The sequence below is a fragment of the Dermacentor albipictus genome, chromosome 5 (assembly GCF_038994185.2).
Source record: "Dermacentor albipictus isolate Rhodes 1998 colony chromosome 5, USDA_Dalb.pri_finalv2, whole genome shotgun sequence".
NCBI classification, from domain to species: Eukaryota; Metazoa; Arthropoda; class Arachnida; order Ixodida; family Ixodidae; genus Dermacentor; species Dermacentor albipictus.
Genome location: NC_091825.1, coordinates 38,792,282 through 38,811,173, shown reverse-complemented (window position 1 = coordinate 38,811,173; position 18,892 = coordinate 38,792,282). Strand labels below are relative to the sequence as shown.

General features: G+C 48.3%; 1 protein-coding gene across 3 annotated transcripts in view; it reads right to left on the bottom strand.

Annotated features, from left to right (window-relative positions):
• The window catches only part of LOC135909507 (decapping and exoribonuclease protein-like), a 55,644-nt gene that overhangs the window by 15,486 nt on the left and 21,266 nt on the right, over positions 1-18,892 (bottom strand). The window lies entirely within an intron of this gene.

Below are 18,892 nucleotides of genomic sequence, written 5' to 3'. Positions count from 1 at the left end.
TGACTGTCACGGTTACCAAGTCCTCGTGCCAAGTCATGAGCAACCTCATCGAGGTTTATCCGAGTCTCGTCCACTTTTCTCATATGCGCAGGAAACCATCGAATTTCAGTTCTCATAATCCCAATGTTTTCAAAACGTTTCGCTGCAACACCAGCTACGTAGCCTTTATCAAAACACTTTATAGCGGATTTCGAATCACTGTAAATGCAGGCCCACTTATTACTCCTGATGGCTAGAGCAATTGCCACTTGTTCCGCCACCATGGGGTCCTTGGTAAAAATAGTGATAGCATCTTGCACCTTCCCTTGATAATTTGAGACACTGGCCGTATATGCTTCTTTACCTTTCACCCAGGCTGCATCAACTACAGCTGCCAATTGGTTCTGTTATTCTATTTCCTGCAAGAGTGCTTTAGCTCTTGCCTTTCTCCTTTCGACATTATATTCTGGATGCATGTTTCTGGGGAGAGCGTTGGTTCTGATCTTGTTCCAAACGTCAGTGCTTAATTCTACTTCAGCCTCTATTGGGCTCCTTGATGTATTCCGTTCTGCACCTATTGCCTGTAATATGTTCCTGCCAGCTCGCGATTTTGTCAATCTTTCGTGTTGCGCTAGGTGTTGAGCCTCCGCAATTTCTTCCATTGTGTTGTGCACCCCTAGACTCATGAGTTTGTCAGTTGCAGCGTTACTAGGTATCCCTAGGGCTTTTTAACGAGCTTCCTGAGCATCACATGAAGTTTGTTAAGTTCTGCCTGCTTCCATTTGAATAATCCAGCCCCATAAGTGAAGTGACAGAGAGCAAAGGCGTGTATTAGCCTCAATGCGCTGTCCTCTCCTAAGCCTCTGTGTCTATGGGTAATTATCCTTAGTAACCTAATCACTTCATCTGTTTTATTCGAGATATGTTGTTTGTTCTATAGTTAGCATTGTTTCCGTCTATGTGATACCCAAGAACCTTGATTGTTTCAACTAGCCTGACTGCGGATCCTTCATGAGTGTATAAGCACACTCTTGGCTCATCTTCCGGAATGTAACCTCTTGGTTTGCGACCTTTTCTGCGATGTTTAATGACCAAGAGTTCTGATTTGGCTGCCGAGCATTGCAACCCCATGTCTCTCAGTGTGTTCTCTACAACATATAAGCTTTCCTGTAATCTTTTCTCTGTCTGCCCTACATTACCCTTGGCGCTCCATATGGTTATGTCATCGGTATATACCCCATAATGTATACCCTCAATTTTCTCGAGTGCCTCGGAAGAAGAACGCCTATAGCTGTGGTCTCTTCAATTTCCTGTGTCTCGGACGTTTTTCAACATCAGAGACGGTGTAAAGGGCACAACGTCATCCTCCAGGATGGGGGATCGGAATCCCAACCAAGCGTTTGACCCTGGTCGTCCACCACTGGCTGCATCGAAGACAAGGGACCGCACTGGCCCTTCCACTGTCACCCTTGAATCTTCCGACAGCTCAACCGTTGAAGAAATGGACTCGGACAACGATTTCACACTTGCCATGGGTCGCCGTTTGAAGAGAAAACTCAGGAGGACATCAACAGACAGTGAATCGTTGCCCAGGCAGGACAGCGGTAAGCAATCATTCACTATTGCTTACGTCCCTAACACAGCTACCGACGATCTGAATACCTTGAACAGGCAGAGTTTAACAGAGTACTTTGAGCGAATTGCGCCCGGCCAAGTCTGCGAGATCAGAATTAACGCACGGAGGAACATCCTTTCGATGGACGTGAACAACAAGACAATTCTGGATACGCTAAAGGCTGCCACACTACTAGGAAACATCCCAGTGCGCTCCTTCTTTGCGTATGGAAAAGGAACTTCGACTGGCGTTATTTCTGACGTGGACAAAGAAATCGCAGACACTGACCTCCAGCGGCTTCTGAATTCCACCGCACCAATAGTGCAGATTCACCGCTTCGGTCAATCCCGGTGTATTAAAATCGTTTTTGACTCTGAAGCATTACCTGACTACGTAAAAGTTGGATACGTAAGACACCGTGTGCGCCCTTACGTGCCAAAACTGGTGCAGTGTCGGAAGTGTTTCAAAATAGGACACGTAAGCGCAGCTTGCAAGGGCGGCGTAACATGCCAACGGTGTGGAGGGGCCCATCAAAATGATAGCTGCGATGCTACTGCCCTAAAATGTCCTAACTGCGCCGGTCCACATGAAGCGACATCAAAGGACTGCCAGAAAATCAAGGACGAAATGTCAGTGCTTCGAAAGATGGTGCGGGACAACTCCACTCACAGACAGGCTGCTACATCGATACGCCGCCGCAGACGTCGATCGCGACACAGACGACAGCAAGACAAGAGTACTTCTCATACAGATGGACCATCGAACGCATGGCGAACTCCTCGCTTGCCAAGTTTGCTTCTGCGATCAAGATGCGGGCCCGACGTGCCTTCTTCGGCGGCAGCACGTGGAACACATGCGCTGCATAAAACGACGCTTCCGCCGACCGACTCTGACATTGACTGGCCGTCGCTCCCACCCAAACAAACAGGCTTAAATGCGCCGGGTGATGTGTCTGCAAGGGTGGTTGAGAACGATAAGACAGAAAATGAAAATGTACAAAGTATGCTGAAACAGCTGATAACTACGATGCGTTCACTTCTCTGCGGACTTCAGACGCCGGCTGCTAAGACCGCGCTACATGTTCTAGATGCTTTGGAACCGCTCCTCGCGGCTCTACAATAAGGCATCATGGCGCTCTCTTTTGAAAACCAATTACGAAGATCTGCAATAATGCAGTGGAATGCCAGAGGCCTACGAGGCCGCCTCGCAGACTTTCGGCAGTGGATGTTCAAATACCAGTTTCCCGTGGCTGTGATATGTGAACCAAACATGACATCTTTACTACGCGTATCTGGATATGTGCCTCTGTGGTCAAGGAATGATCACAATTTAAGCAAAGTGCTCACTTTTGTTCGTCGGAACATAACGTGCCTTCGTAAAGACATTCCTGCACACGCTTCCAACGAGTACGTTTGCATAACGCTGAAGTACAAGTGGCGCACACTCTCAGTAATTGGCGGGTGTATACCCCCAACATCGAGCATAGACTGTTGATATTTGCTGTCCATACTGAAAGCTTGTCCGGGTCCCCACATAGTCATCGGTGACTTCAATGCCCACCATCCCATGTGGGGCTCTGCTTCGACGAACGCCCGCGGTAGAGACTTAGCTGACTTCATGCTTAGTCAAGGCTTGATGGTGATCAATGATGGCTCACCAACATACCTTCGAGGCTCTTACTACAGCAGTTGTCTTGACATTGCGTTCGTTTCAAAAAGCCTGCTGTCTGCTACACGATGGTGTACTGATCTCGACACCCATGGAAGTGACCATCTGCCAACATATGTTCAGTTGAAATGGTTACATCCCCCAGCTCCGCACACTGTGCGTTCTATCGATTGGCCAGCATTTCGAGAATCTGTGGCCAATGCATGTCAAGCCATCCAAGCACCATCCAATATTGAAGATGTCATCGCGGCAACTTTACGTGACACAACAAAACACCTCAGTGCGCCTTCACCTAGATCATCTATTGATGACCAGTACGAGCGACTTCGCGCGATACGGCGTCGAGCAGAACGAAAATACAGAAGGACCAAATCACCATTAGACGTCACTGCATCACGCCGGGCTCAGCGTCATGTCCTGCGCCACCTTGACAAGCTTGACAAACAACGCTGGAGATCATTCTGTGGCTCTCTGGATCCGAGAAAACCTCTATCTAGAATTTGGCAAATTGTACGAAGCCTTCGCTCGCCTCCACAACAGCTTCACCCGTTCAGTGCTGTGGCCATAGGGCAAGGCCGGCGTGAGGTTGAGGTCGCCGATGACTTTTGCAAATTACTCGTGAGCTCCTCGAGCGATATACCAACCCATTCACGACTGACTTTCCCGTCATCTAGTGATCACCGTCTGGACGCGCCTTTTACCATGCACGAGCTCGACGCGGCGATATCTTCTTCCCGCCGATCAACTTGTCCAGGACCGGACGGAATTACATACTCCGCGATTTGTCATCTTGGAGTAGAAGCCCGAGAAATTCTCCTGGCGCTCTACAACTCTACGTGGGACACAGCAACTGTGCCTAATCACTGGAAGTGCAGCCGTCTTGTGGGTTTGCTAAAACCTGGGAAATGCCCGCAGGATCTCTCACACTATCGACCAATAGCCTTGGCAAGCTGTGTCGGTAAAGTGATGGAGCGAATGGTACTGAGCAGGCTGGAATGGCTACTCGAGAAAAGTGGTGGACTTCCTGATTTCATCAATGGATTCAGAAGAGGCCGATCATCCATTGACGGTGTTATCGACCTAGTATCTTCTGTTCAACAGGAAAAGAGACGCCGTCGTCTAGTATGCGCAATATTTCTGGACATCAAAAGTGCCTATGACAACGTCTTCCACCACTCGATTCTTCAGGCGCTTGAGGATATCGGTGTTGGCGGCCGGATGTATGCGTGGCTGCAGAGTTACCTCAGTGGCCGCACCATTTTCATGTCCACTTCGGATGGCGAGACTGATAGACATGAAGTTGGCAGGGGTGTTCCGCAGGGTGGTGTCCTTAGCCCAGTATTGTTCAATATGATACTGGTGGGCCTTGCAGACGAGCTACCTGAAACAGCGCGTATCAGTACGTACGCGGATGATATCTGTATTTGGTCATCTGGGGTCACACGTCCACAAGTGCGTGCAAGGCTTCAACGTGCGGTTACCATAACGGCGAAGTACTTGCGCCGTAGAGGCCTGCAACTCTCAGCTACTAAGTGTGCAGTCATGGCATTTACGCGCAAATTGATGTCAAATTATCCAATCGTTGTCGACGGAACGGCGCTCCCTTTAGTCACCCACCACAGATTTCTTGGCGTGATAATAGACCGCAGTCTTTCTTGGACCAAACATGTTACTGCGCTTAGGGCTAAACTGACCAACTTCATACACGTTCTTCGTGCAATATCAGGACTGAGATGGGGCCCCTCTGAGCGAAGTTTGCTCCAAGTGTACCAGGCACTTTTTGTGGGATACATACGCTACAGCATGCCTGTGTTATCTAACATGGGGTCATCTTGTATACGCACGCTGGAGAGCCTTCAGGCTCAAGCACTACGGATATGTCTTGGCTTGCCACGCTGCACGTCAACTAAGGGCACAATAGCGGAAGCACGGGCTTGTCCTATCGACATATACAGGTCTTGTGAACCTGTGCGCACCTATCTTCGCCTGCTAACCAGACACTCAGGCCATCCACTGTCAACGCTTCCAAGCATCAACCTTGACTGTGCTTTTTCTAAAGCTATTGCATGTCACGCAAGCATTGTACCTGCAAGATTCCAGGTAAACGACATCCCCACGACACCTCCATGGACATTGCCAAGACCACTAGTGAGGCTTCAGATACCCGGAATTAGGAAGAAATCTCACGTCTCCTCCATTGGCTTGAAGCAGCTCACCCTGTCCCATATATTTACTTTATATAGTGGGACTGTAGAAGTATATACCGATGGTTCGGTCACGCCATCTGCCACAACGGCCGCATTTGTCATCCCACAACTTGGAATTACCCAACGATTTCGATTAGACCACAAATCGACATCTACGGCAGCGGAACTTGCGGGAATACGGGAGGCTGTCCGTTTTATGAGAACGCAGACACCCCATAAATGGACAATATTGTGCGATGCCAAATCAGCGCTACAGGCGCTAAAATATTTTTTAAACAAAGGACCATACTATCTGCTCGTGCTGGAAATCGTCGAACTTTATCACAGTGCCGAGTTAAGTGGCCACGTGATCACCTTTCAATGGGTGCCTAGCCATTGTGGTGTTTTTGGTAATGAACTCGCTGACAGTGAGGCAAGATCGGCCTCCCCTTCCTGTGATGAAGTACGGATTGCCTACTCGCGACCTGACACCAATTCCATGATCAAGGCACTCATGCAGGACCTTACAAAGGCTTACAGAGCCCACTCTGATAACATTCACAGACGTCTACGTATGATTGACCCAGACGGTAAATTCTGTTTGCCCCCGAAGCTTACACGGAGCAAAACATCATTGCTACACAGGATTCGGCTCGGCGTTGCTTTCACCCGTCGCTACGCACACCTCATCGGCCAATCGAACAGCCCTGATTGCGTACACTGCCAGATGCCCGAAACACTGCAACACGTACTGTGCGACTGCCCAGCATATATGCTGGAGCGAAGGACGTTAGACAGTTTCCTAGCCAGCGTTGGCAGACAACTACTGTCGGAGGAAGCTATTCTCGGCCCATGGCCTGACACTGCAATTTCAATGCGTGCCACAAAAGTATTGTTGAAGTTCCTGCAGGACACCAAGCTCGACGAGCGGCTCTAGCGAGGCAACTGTCTCATGTACATAAGCACTCACCACTTCTCTTATCATCGTCATCCATCCCAATACTTTCACTCCCCTTCCCTCTTCCCCAGTACAGAGTAGCAGACTAGAGCGCACTAGCTCAGGTCGACCTCTCTGTCTTTCCTATCAATAAATTCTATTCTTCTTCTCTTCTTCTCAATTTTCTCCAGATTTCTTGCAACCTTGGACATTGCTAAATTAAATAGCATGGGTGAGAGCACAGCCCCTTTTAGAGTGCCCCTATTACCCAAATTCTTAGCTTCTGATTTAAGCTCACCCAGCATAAGTTGTGCAGTTCGATTTCTAAGAAAGTCCTTAATCATGTTAAAGAGCCTCTTACCTAACCCCATCTCCGAGAGGACGCCAAGTATTGCGTTATGCTTTATACGATCAAAAGCTTTTTCCACGTCCAATCCCAAAAGAGCTTTCGTAAGCGCTGCGCTTGCCTGTATAAGTTGGTGTTTGATCAGCAGCATAGCATCCTGAGTTGACAGCCCGGGATGAAAGCCGATCAAGTTGTACGGGAGGATGTCGTTCTGCTCTACGTATTGAGTGAGTCGATTTAGGATGACATGTTCCATAGCTTTGCCTAGGCAGGACGTTAAGGAAATACTACGGAGGTTGTCCAGAGTGAGTTGTTTTCCTGGCTTTGGTATGGGGATAGTATTGGCCACCCTCCATTCCTCTGAGTATACCCCTTTTCTCCAACGCTGATTGAAATGTTCAGTTAGATAAGAAATTGATTCATCATCCAGATTTCTTAATATCATGTTAGTTATTCCATCAAGTCTAGCCGCCGATCTACTATTAAGACTGAAGAGCCGCCCTCACTTCACTCTCAGCGGAGTCCCGGTCAAGTTCTTCACATATGCCTACCGTATATTCGGGGCTCTCGTCTTCTTCGTTTGGTTGTTTAAGTTCGAGATATTTGGCTGCGAGACTATCCATGATATCCTTCTGTGTTTTATCTTGGCTTTCCTGATGAACCAACTTAGATATAGCTGTTCTCTTGCTTGCCCTTGTTTCATTCTCGTTGAGCAAGTGCTTGAGGAGGTTCCAGCTACATCCATGCTTGAGTCTACCATCAGCCTAATTACAGATCTCATCCCACTGTTTCTTCACGAGAGTCTTCGAGTGATTATCAATTTCTCTATTTAATTGCGCAATGTTTTTTTCCTTAGCCATCTGTTAAGTCTCTGCGTTTTCCATCTCTGTAATATAGACTGTTTGGCCTCGATCAGATGTGCCAGCCTGCTGTTCATAGCCTCAATATTTTCCTCTGTCCTGATTTCTTTAGTGGCCCCTTTGACGTCCTTTCTGAGCAGGGTGACCCACGTCTGAAGGGGATCCTGTTCGGCATCTAGAGGCCCCACTTTCCTTTTGTTCGCCCTGATTTTTCTGAACTGATCCCAATCAGTGAATTTGAAGATACTAGTTTCCTATCTCGGTATGCGTATAGTTATGTGTATGATATAATGATCGCTCCCGAGATCCATGTTTGAATTTTCCCAATTGGCTCCTTCTGAGTTGTTTACGAAAGTAAGATCTGGTGTGGAGTCCCTGCTTGTGGACGTGCCACAGCGAGTGGGATACGCCGGATCAGTAATCAAGCATAACCCCAGATCCGTGGCAAGACTCCATAGCTCCTCTCCCTTCTTTGTGTTCCAAGCGTATCCCCACGTGTGATAGGGAGCATTAAAGACCCCTCCAATGATGAGCGGGGAGTTTTGGGCAACCGAAAGCACCTTGAAGAGTGCTCTAAACCTCTGTCTCGTGTCGTTAGGACTGCTGTGAATATTCAAACAGAAAAAGCTTTGCGTCTCACCTCTGTTCCTTTTAAGTATTATCTCAACTAGAATAAATTCAAACCTGGAATGTATAAGATGAATATCATGCTCAATGTATGGCAACTTTTTGTCAATGAGGGTCGCCAACCCTCTCCCCGTTTTTTTGTCTACATATAACTTTGTACCCAGTAAGCATAATTTCGTCCGCTAAGGTTTCCTGCAGGATAATTACTTTTGGCCTGGCCTCAGATGACCTGATTACTTGTCGCAGTGCTGCTTTTTTGTGTTGAAACCCGCGACAATTCCATTGCCACACGTTAAATCCATGATTACTGTCCATTGTTATTAGGTGAGGATGCCTTTCTATTACCCACTACTTTGCTCTTTGTGATGGCCCCCGACAGTCCAGGAATGGACTTTATGCTATCCGCCTCCGATGGCAGATACTCATCGTCGTCATCCCGTCGCGTCTCAATTTTCCTAAGTCTTTTCTCCGCCGTTAGTCTCGATTTCCACAATTTGTCCACTTTAAAGTTGGTCGTTTCCACTGTCTCTCTTATCGCTTTAATTGCATCTTTAATTTCACTGAGGCCTGAGAAGACTGACTCATCCTCGGAACTGACCGCCCTCTTTTTAGGGGCAGGAGAGCTGGATTCTCCTGGATCGCTGCTTTTGCTTACAGGTCTATCTATCTCTAGCAGGGCTCGACTGCTCTTTTTTACGAAGCTCTGCTACCTGCGTTGTCAATTCTTCATTAGCTTTTCTTAAAGAAGTTATTCTTGAATTAATCGCTCTATTCTGGCATCATTGTCATCACCCACAACAGCCGAGGCACCCCCAACAACTCTCGCCATACCTTTTACTTTGTCAGCCCAAGTGGTTCCTGGCGTCTTCTCTCCAGGTGTTGAGTCCCTTTGCACGAAGCGCACCTGTGCTTCCCTTAACTTGGAGCGCCTTCTCTCCCTGGATAGTGATCGATGCCTGGATCTGGTGCGACTCCTGGAGCGTGAGTGCTTCCTGTCCTCGGGGCGATGGTTGGGCGCCAGCTGTTGCGCTTCCGACTGCACTCCGGTTGACGACCGAGTCCTGTTGCGCTCTCTTCGACGAAGTCGTACGACGTAAGGGATTTGAAATCTTTGCTTACAAAACTTGTCGCCGACAGGGTGATCGCCTTCACAAAATTTACACTTAGGTACACACACATGTTCATCTCCTGGGTTGCGAGTTCCACATCCACTGCACTGAACAAAGTCAGGTGTTGGACACACATCAGAACGGTGCCCGACCCTTCCGCAAGTGAAGCAGATGTCGAATTGCTTCCTGTAGAGGTAGCATCTCACTAGTGAGGATCCGTACCTGACGAAATTGGGCACTTCGAGTCCATCGAAAAGTACGATGACCGATCCCGAAGTCTCGATGCGCTTGGCAGCAAGCGCAAGCGGGTTCAAATCATGCACGATGCTTCTTGATATTATAGCTTGCGAATCTCTGATGTCCACTCTTTGGATGACGCCTTTGCATGTGGCATGGGGTGCCGCTTCGTATGCATTTGCCTCGTATTCCACTTCCATAATATTGAAAGACTTGATCCTAACGTACTTCGCAGCATGTTCGGGCTTAGGCGTGCTGACTACGATGATATTTTGAATGAAGTTCGGGCAGACAACATCCTCACGGGCCTTCTCTTTCGTTAGGCCGGACGCCTCGATGACTGCGGAACCAATCGTGGTGGTGCTCACCTGGTTAAAATTGAGCCCTTCTCGAGGTCGTATAATGATCGTTCTGTGCTCCTCGGGCAGTTGAGGCATCCTCGAAGCTTCGATAACCCGATTCTTGACCATTCCACCAACGGCGGTTCTCTTGACTCCATGCTCTCGCTGATTACGTGGCAATGTGCTGTCCTCATCCACAGCCTTTGTGCTAGCTCGTGATCTTCGGACAGCCACTACTTGCCAGCCGTAGTCGTCCTGACCATTGTTTCTTTCATTTCCAGTAAAATCATCATCTTATATGTTTGTATCCGCCATGGCTGCGGTCAGGTGGGCTTACTATGCCCAGCAAAGTCCCTACTCCTCACTAAGGCGCAGAAAACGTTCCGTAAGATTGTAAAAAAAACAAGCCCCACCTCGAATCTTGGTGTCAGTAGATTCGCCGTCGCTTCGCAGATCCAGTGGTATGCTTTTTTTCGTTGCACTCTCAAAACTGACGAGCGGAGCATGGAAAAAGAAACGGAGCCGATGCTTCCACGTCTGCACTGCTCGGCGCTTCTTCTTCCCCTGCTATAGGTGAGTAGTCACTTTCGGCAAGGGCGTGTTTCCGCCCGCTTTCAGTGCAAACGCATTATTACTTGGTTCTTTTGACGCACTGGAGACACGCCATAATAGGCCAGCCACTTAAAGCAGTTTGCTCAACTTTCCAACAATGCTATCAAATGCGTTGTTTCTACAACACCCTTATGCCTCTACTGTTGGCTGCAAAGAATATTGTGCGTGTATACTATTTATTTTTCTGACAGTTTTTTGCGAGCTAGGCACTGTTACAAAGCTATCGATAGGTGCAAGATGCCTATTTTTTCATATGTTATTTCTAGAATGTTCTCTGCAAATTTAGAGCAAAAGAATGTTTTTATTAGATTGCGTGCGTGAACCTACGCGAGCACTATCGGTTACGCTGCAACATACGACGAGTCGTGTGCAAAGAGTCACGTCTGTTTCGTCCATTGAACTGTGCTCACCGCTGCCGTCCTGCTCGAAATTTCACCTGCTCTCCTGGCCCGTAGTTCACCAAATAAGAAAAAAATTATGCGTCACTCGTGTGGTAGTGTGTTATTCGTGAATGTCACGACAATTAACTTTACGAAATACACATTTTTTTAAGCGAAGCTCTTTTTCATAACATCCGCGTTTCTGCATGTCACACCAGATCTGTCATTGGCCGGGTTCTCGCACAGTAGATTTGCCCTCATTCTTATAAAATGTAGTGGGTCTGGTTTTGTGGTTTGAACCTAGGCTCACCGGCACAGCATCCCTACCCAAGCAGCCATGGCTCCGTCTAGAAAAACAATGCAATATATTCATTGTATATGTATGGCAGAAAACATTTCCCCTATAGGGAGGGCAGTAGTTTGCACTTGATCATCAATCCACGCCATTTCAGTTGGAAATTTTAATAAAGGCTTTAATCTTTGAAGTCACTTCAATAAATTGCGACTGCGAAGATACCATTAATTGTGCATTTCTATCCAGTATAGAAGCTTTTTCTAAAATGTTTATCTCCATAAATAGGTGCATGTCAAAAGGCGCGTGTTCAGATTATGGTATGAAAATATGCCTACAGATCGTCTTTAAATGCTTTTAGATAAATGCTAAAAATAGGATTCAGTTCTTCTAGCTAATGAATTAGGGCCCTATAGCTTCCAGGACATCACCGAGACGACCGGTAACCAAAGACACAGACACCTACCAAGATACCTCCTAACATGTGGACACCGTATGCCGAACAGTGTACAGACCTTGATTTATACATAAAGATAACCTGAAAGCAAATTCTTGAGTGAACGCGGCATCTCCGGAAACGCAAAAACTTATCCACTGTTCTCCATCAAAGTCTTAAAGAACTCGCTGAAATAAATTATAATAAAACGATTAGACAAACACGGCCGTATCGTAATCTGGCCTATGGAAAAGTACAGAGTCAGGCCCCGAAACCACTGAGCAGCCGCACTCATATCCAAAAACCTGCCTTTAAGCCAACTTCAGACTACAGCAATATTGTGCAAAGCACAAAAGCGGAGTCCCCGTCCATGAAACTAATGCCGCAATCTGAATATAGCTTCATCACGACCAAGAAGAAAAAAAGCAGGAACTTTTATGTTCCTGACATACTTGAGGCTCCCGTAGAAGAAGTATTTATAGCAGAAATCCCAGGTCTGCCTTATAGTATATAATAACAACACACCTATCGAGTTTTTTCTCCACCGTTAAATCACCACCGGTCAAACATCCCCACTTTTTGTTCAAGACACGCCGCACATCCTTCGAATTATCGACGGCATAAACGATAACCAAATTCTTTCCGAGCGCGCCATTCTAGACACTTTAGATGTTTCTGACCTCTATACTAATATACCCATGAGTGAAGGAATTGAAGCCGCATCGAAATCCCTCGCAATCAATACCCAAGCGCATGCTCCGGAAATTTACCTGTCGCTCGCGAGGTTAGTTCGCTTACTCGGCTATTTCGAATTCGATTACGTTCACTACCTGCAAACTTTCCGCACTAGAATGGCAACACCGTTTGCTCTGACGTATGTCAAGATTTGCATGGGGCACTTTGAGGGAAACCTGATAGAATCATACGCTTTAAAACTACCACACCTGTCAGCGTTACATTGACTAGATATTTATGATATGGGGACATATCAGAAGCGTGTTAAGCGACTTAAGTAGCCATGCAACCACTTCCGCTCGAGTATTAAATTTACTGCTCACCATTTTCCTACTCAAATGAACTTACTCGACCCGACGGACTACATAGAAAATGAAAAACTGAGAAGGACACTATACAGCAAGCCTATGGAAACGCAGCAATAGTTAGACTACAGCAGTCATCACCCAGCGACAGTGCAAGCAAGAAATTTTGTCGGAAATGCAATACGAATAAGAAACATCTGCAGGAAAGACAATGATTATATGCACCACCTAAACGACCTTGAAGCAATGCTACCATGAAGAGACCCTCCCCAGGTTTCTCTCTACAGAGCGTATGACGTTGCGTGAAGATTGGAGCGGCAGTTCGAAATAGCTAAGAAACAGCCCATAGCAAAATCTGACATCTTTATAACAAAATATTCTAAAGACCTCCCAGACATCAACAATGTTTTACGAAAATACCATCCAATATAATCAATTAAGGCACATCTGAGAGAAGTGTTCGCGGTGGTACTAAGGGTGACATATCATTGCAACAGAAGCAATAAAGACATGTTACTGCACGCAAAAGTCAACCAACATCGATCCCGCCTAGTAAAAGCATGTTGTCGCGCCAGGTGCAAAACCTGCAGGCACCTCCCACATGACAATAAAATTAAAAACACCCCTAATAGTTACACTGAAAGTGAAAACTAGCGTCACTTGCACTAGTTTGGATGCGATCTGTATGTTCCTTCTCTAAGAAACAATATATGGATGAAACGGGACAATCAATAAGCGTTATATTATTCGGACATCACGCGGACAAAGCTAAAAACGTTCCTAAAGCCGTCTCCGAGCATTTCAGCTAACCACGTGATTGCTCTGATGAACTTAAACTCTACATCTTACAGTCGAAATTCTGCTCTGTGGGACAAATAACATGCAGAAAATCTTCTCATGTCTCCGACTCGCGCGCGGCGGTCAGGGCTTTCTATTCTGCTCTGGTTTCTAAACAGGCAGCCGGCATCATCAACAGATCCTTTCGTATTACTACGGGGAAGAAACTTGCTCATAACATAGGGTGGTTCTCGGCGCACGTTAACGATCTAACTAACCAAGCGGGTCGCAAACCAAAGGAGTGGGCCAACTGTCTGGCGCATAAATTCACGAACCGCGCCCGAGCTAGTGGTCCAGCTCTCCCACAAGAGTGCCCCATTCAAAATCCTCTAACCGCCCATCACCAAATTACGTCGCATTACAGACACGGCAGGAAGAAAATACCTGCCCCCATCCCAAAACTGAACAGGGCTCAGGCCGTTACTGTCAGGCTCTTGCACACGAGATTCTGCCTTACCCCCAGAGTGCTTAGTTGCATAGATCCAAACTTCCGACAGTCGTGTTCCAAATGCGGTCACGCAAGCTTCTCCTTCGACCGCAGTCAGTCACTCCCGGAGCGGACCGGATTCAACACCACCGCAGCAGCAAGGAAACGCAACCCTTCGCACGACCACAGTTAAAGGGCAAGACGCACCCCCCAAGGTAAGCTGGGCCAGCATTGTCTCCCACCCAGGTCACACCTCGCAGCCTATAGCAACCCCAGTGATGATACATGCAGTTAGTGACGGTACGATGCACAGCTTCATGCATGAGCTCCGATCCTTACGTGCTGAGATAAAAGACTTCAAGACAGAAAACGGTAAGCTCAAATCACAACTTGCAGACACACAACCCAAACACACCATCAAATGCAGGCATCCTTCCTGTCCCTGCAATAGATTGCCCGCAAACAACCGAACAACCAACCCCGCACAAGCGCAAAGCTCTCGATCCAATCTCAACAGCGGCAAAACCAGCATACACTTCAGAAGGAAATGTCAACTGTGAGGCCCTCACTGAGCTGCAACAGAGGATAGAACGCAACCTCAACGAAGCAATAGACTAAGTTCGCCACATCGCTCGATGTCTCCATTGCAAAGGCTCTCGAACGCGCAATGGACAACCTCCTTACTACGAAACTAGAAACGTTACTACTGCCCAGAATTGAGCAAGCCTTTGCGGCAAGAGAACAACAGCGACAGGAAAACATGGACGACACGCGCAAAGTGTTTCAAGACATGGTCGCGACTCTGGCTCAAAATCACAACGCCCGTTTGACAGAATTGGAAAATACCCTACTCCGTCCCAGAGCAGGTCCCCTAAAGAAGCCGTACTCGCGTCCCGACAAAGATGGCTGCGAGTAATCCAGAACGTGCTACCTACTGCATTTGGCAGTGGAACTGCCGGGGCTTCCGGCAAAAAAAAGCACGCTTAGAGCAATATATTACCTCTCTCGCACCACATACTTCCCCCGATGTTATCGCATTACAAGAGACCGGAGCAGCCGCTAAGCTTTCGGGATATGCGACATACACCGCAGTTTGCGATAATAACCGCAGGTCCCAAGTAACCACACTAGTTAAGCGAAACATTGCGGTTATACAGCATCACACAGGCATTGATACAGCAGCCCACATTTTCCTGGAGATCATCCCGTCTGCAAGGCGCAAGCAACAGAGTCTCTTCATCCTCAATGTGTACAGCAGCCCCAAACAACAACATAGGTTTCTACGACTTCTCACCAAAGCAGATCAAGTAGCTAGGGGAGCGCCCTGCTCATCGTAGGGGACCTAAACGCCCCTGCGGGGGCATGGGGATACCCAATGGACCGCCGAAAGGGAAGACTACTGTGGCTTGACGGATGCAATCTAGGTCTTAGTCTTGTCACGGATCCAACTTGTCCCACTCGTATGGGAAACAGCGCTAGCAGAGACACTACTCCGGACTTAACATTCGCAAAACGAATTGCACAAGCATACTGGATCAACACACAAGACAACTTGGGCAGCGATCGCTATTTATTCCAAACAGTTCGAGTGGGCCCGCGAAAGCCCAAGGGCCGTCAACTCCGCATAACGAACTGCGACGCTTTCCGGCAGGCCACAGCCCTCACCTCTTACTCAGGTACCCAACCCCCTTTCGAAGATTGGGTCGCATCCTTGCTGCAAGACGCGAGTGAATCCACTAAATTGGTGCCTGAGGAAGCCAATCTGCAGGAGGCAGATAGCATGTTACTGCATATGTGGGAAGCCCTCGCCAGTCTGCAACGCAGATACAAACACAACAAGCTCAACAGAACGCTCAGGAAACGTTTTAGTACTCTCACCCTTCATATCGAAGACTACGCACGACAACTTCCTCGTCAAAATTGGCAGAGCACATGTGACATCATGGAACGGCAACCAAACCTGCCCAAAACGTGGAATATCTTCCGTTACCTCCTCGATCCGGCCAACAGCAAGAACACACAACAGCACAACTTGCAAAAAATTATTCACACCCATCCGGGTACGGACGCACAAGTTCTTCAAGAGCTGATAGACCGATACATAGGACCTCAACCTACTACACCCACTCCCAGCATACACAGGCACCACTAACGACCACCTGGACGCGCCCATAAAAGCAGCAGAAGTACGGGAAGCCATCCTCGCACTCCGCCCTAACTCGGCCCCGGGACCTGATGGAATTATTAATAAAATGCTTCGGAACCTAGATAAAGATTCTATAGCAGCCCTCACAGCTTATTTTACCGCATACTGGGAAACTGGAAACCTCCCCTCACAATGGAAAGAAGCCAAGATTATTATGATTCCCAAACCCGGGAAGCACCTCCTACTCGAAAACCTCCGTCCTATCTCCCTCACTTCATGTGTCGGTAAGGTCCTCGAACACGTTATCCTCACACGCTTACACAGACATGAACGACTATGACCTCTTCCCCAATACCATGGTTGGCTTCCGCACGAAACTTTCTGCTCAAGATGTCATGATTCAACTGAAGCACCAAATTATCGATGGCGACAAAAGCTCCAGGCTAGACACCAAAGCCATCTTGGGACTAGACTTAACCAATACATTCGATAACGTCACGCATGAGGCCATACTGAACCAACTGGCACAACTCCAGGTTGGACATCGAACATATAACTACGTGAAGAATTTTCTTACTGGTCGCACGGCCACGATTACCACCAGAGGGTTGCAGTCGCCAATTATTCACTTCGGCAGCAAGGCACGCCGCAAGGATCGGTTCTATCCTCTTTTCTGTTCAACGTGGTCTTGCTCGGACTACCGCTTGCATTAGCTAGCATCCCAAACATCAAGCATAGCCTCTACGCAGACGATATCACCCTGTGGGTCACCGGGGGCAGCGACGGGGACATCCAAGACACGCTGCAGCAAGCCATCAACGAGGTCGTTGCATACGTAGAACCACGCGGTCTGGCGTGCTCCCCACAGAAATCGGAGCTCCTTCTGTACAAGCCTAATTGGGGAGGTCGACGTCCATACCCTCACCCGCCCGAGATATAACTCCACGCGCACCAGCAACGCATACCTACTGTACCTAGCATTCGTATACTTGGCTTACGCATCCAACAAAACGGCAGAAACACGGAGATACTCAAGCAATTAGACAATCATGTACACCAAACCACTCGCCTCATTGCACGCATCGGAAATCGGCATCACGGCATGAAAGAAAGCAACCTTATACGCCTGGTAACCGCCTACGCCCTGAGCAGGATCACCTATGTCGCCCCGTACCTTAGCCTCAACGCAACCGACAAGCTCAAACTCAACACCATGATCAAGAGGGCCTATAAACAAGCACTGCATCTTCCCATCGCCACCTCTAACTAGAAACTGGACGCCCTCGGCATTCATAACACCATAGACGAGCCTATTGAAGCGCAGCGTAATAGCCAATACGAAGGACTCGCCAATTGCACCACGGGCAGGCACATTCTAGGCACCCTAGGAATAACCTACGCCCCCCAATTCGGACCAAAAATACCCATCCCTCCAAACGTTCGTGCTCAACTAGTTATCCCACCCATACCTCGCAATATGCACCTTGAACATAATTCGGAGGGGCGTGCAGAACGAGCTAAACGACTACAAAAGCGCTACGGCCAAGCCGCTGACGTAACCTACGTGGTCGCTGCAGAATACCCCAAACAAAACGCCATGGCGGTCGTCGCAGTCGCGGGTTCGCAGTACAATATTCACCACACAACCCGAAGAAGGAGGAGAAGCGTCCATCGCTTTGGCCTACGCGGTTACCAATGCACACTGCATCATAAGCAATTCAAAAACGGTCATTCGTAACTACACAAGAGGACTGATAGCACCCCAAGTACAGAAGATTCTCTCTGGCACTCGTCCCTCAAGGCAACGCCAAGTGCAGATTATTTGGGCCCCTGGTCACTCGGGTCTGGCTGGAAACAAAGCCGCTCACGATGCCGCCCGAGTTCTCGCACACCGGGTGCATCATCCTTCTCCTGCGTCTTCCGATCCCGACCAGCCCTCTGTTCTGCATCGCGGTCACGTGCGGGACCGAATGGTCACGTTGAGAGAAATTCTCCTGCACTACCGCGGGGAGCGGTTACGCTGCCCCCCAGCACACAAAACACTGAATAAGTCTCAATCTACCACTTGGCGAATCCTTCCGACAGGAACTTTTCCGAGCCCCCTGCTTTACAACCGCATGTACCCCGATGCATACTCTCCACTCTGCAAAGCGTGCGAGGCCCGCGCTGACCTCGATCACGTTATCTGGCAAAGCTCCAAAGCCTCACCCACCAACACCTACCGCACTAACACACTCATAATTAAGGCCGAGCAGTGGGAGACATTGCTGCTCAGCTTGGACCCAGGGGAGCAGCTCTGAGCCGTCCGGATGGCCGAAGATGCCGCCAGAAAGCCAGGACTGGCCGCCGTCTGAGGAAGGGGGGGGATTGGGGGTTAGTCTCCCGACCCCCGCCACCCCTGAACCCCATCAAGGACATAAGAAAGTTTTATCTCTCTCTCTCTCTCCCCCCTTTTCCGCATTTATTTATATATTCATTCCATTTTAGCCTTTTTTTCTTTCACGAGCACCATTTGCTGTAGCTGCTTTTATTACCTCTTTAAGAGGGACGCTAGCTCGCCAACCTACAGCGAAGCAAGAAAGGCCCCATCCCGCCGCCGTCATCCAAGTCGCTTCCACGAAAAAACACGACCCGCTCCATCACGACCGTGTCATTGGCAGTTTTAATAGCACCCCTTTATTTTCAGTTCTACACCCTCGGTCGCAAACACACCCTCGGTCGTTGCCTCAAGCACCCGCTTTACCCCACTCCCCTTTTGAAGAACCATAGCTTTAGATGTGTGCCGTGGAAAGCATGTGTCACCTTGAAAAAGACAAG